The sequence below is a fragment of the Miscanthus floridulus genome, chromosome 16 (genome assembly GCF_019320115.1).
Source record: "Miscanthus floridulus cultivar M001 chromosome 16, ASM1932011v1, whole genome shotgun sequence".
In the NCBI taxonomy this organism is placed as follows: Eukaryota; Viridiplantae; Streptophyta; class Magnoliopsida; order Poales; family Poaceae; genus Miscanthus; species Miscanthus floridulus.
In genome coordinates this window covers 98,334,688-98,336,538 of record NC_089595.1, presented here as the reverse complement: position 1 = coordinate 98,336,538, position 1,851 = coordinate 98,334,688, and positions in this window count along the sequence as shown.

Below are 1,851 nucleotides of genomic sequence, written 5' to 3'. Positions count from 1 at the left end.
TTGCATATGCATTTAGGATCTAGTGGAGTGCTAACACCCTTGAAAATGTTTGTGAAAATATGCTAACATATGTGCACAAGGTGATACACTTGGTGGTTGGCACATTTAAGCAAGGGTGAAGAAGCTAGAGGTGAAAAGGAGTTGGTCTCGCTGGTCACAAAGTGACTGGATGCTGGTCTCAGAGGGACCATTGCGTCTGGTTAGTTGTAACAGCCAAGACGCTGGCGTCGATCAAACGACCGGACGCTGGGTCGCTCAGCGACCGGCCATTGGCAGGCTGTGTCCGGTCATGCTGACGTGGCAGCACAGAAGAAGACAATGTGTGACCGGACGCTGGCTGTGTCCGGTTAAGCATGACCGGACGTGTCCGGTCGAAGATATTTGTTTCTAGAATCTACCTGGAAACGACCGAACACTAGAGGCTCAGCGTCCGGTCACTTATTCCGCAGCGTCTGGTCGACTGTTGACCGTTGAGATCGGGCGAACATCATTCAAAGAGAAGGGACACGTGGCGTGTATCACGTGACCGGACACTGAGGGCCAGCGTCCAGTCGATCCGACTGGAGCGTCCGGTCACCTCGAATTGTGCCCAGTGAAGGGGTACAATGGCTCTATTTTGTGGGGGCTTCTATTTAAGCCTCATGGCCGGTTGAAGCTCATACCTTTGGCCATTTTCATTGACATAGCAACCTTGTGAGCTTAGCCAAAGCCCTCCCACTCATCTCCATCATTGATTCATCATCTTTGTAAGATTGGGAGAGAATCCAAGTGCATTGCTTGAGTGTTTGCATCCAGAGGCACTTGGTGTTCGTGTTTCGCTGTGGGATTCGCTTGTTACTCTTGGTGGTTGCCACCACCTAGATGGCTTGGAGCAGCGAGGATCGTCGAGCGGAGGTTGGTGATTGTCTCCGGCTCCGATTGTGGTGATTATGAGGGGTTCTTGATCTTTCCCCAGCGGAGAGCCAAAAGGTACTCTAGTGGATTGCTCGTGGCTTGTGTGATCCTCATCTTGTGTTGGTTGTGCGGCACCCTATCGAGGGTTTGGTGTGTGATGTCAATTAGCGCGTGAACCTCCAAGTGAGTGAATCGCCACAACGAGGAGTAGCTTGCCGGCAAGCAAGTGAACCTCGGTAAAAAATCATTGTGTTCGTTATTTGATTCCGAGGTGATTGGTCTTCATTGGTATTCATTCTTGTGATTGATTTGCTCCTTTCTCGACACGACGGTATAAATAAATTGCTCACTCTCTTTACTTTACCGCAAACTAGTTGTCAAGCTCTTTAGTGTAGCTAGTTGTGAGAGCTTGTTAGTTTGGTTAGTGCGGCTCTTTAGTTAGCCTTTGAGAGCACATTAACTTAGTGTAGTGTCATAGCTATTGTGTGGATAGAAACTATATAAACTAGAATTGTGGTAGGTGGCTTGCTTTTTTAGTAGGCTAGCGCAACACTTGCTTCGCCTCATAATTGTCTAACCGGTTTATTAAGTGTTGTTGTAGAATTTTTTAAGCTATTCACCCCCCTCTAGCCATTAGGACCTTACAGCGAGGCGGAGCCCGCAACCTTGGCGTCGGGCGAGGCGAAGCCCGTGGCCTCGGGGTCGGGCGAGGCGGAGCCTGCCCCCAGAGGTCGGGTGAGGCGGAGCCCGTGACCTTGGGGTCGGGTGAGACGGAGCCTGCCCCCCGAGGTCGGACGAGGCGAAGATCGCGGTCTCAGGGCCGGGCGAGGCGGAGCCCGTGACTTCAGGGTCGGGTGAGGCAGAGCCCGTGGCCTCAGGGTTGGGTGAGGCGGAGCCCGCGACCTCGAGGTAGGGCAAGGCAGAGCCCGCGGCCTCGGGGTCGGGCGAGGTGGAGCC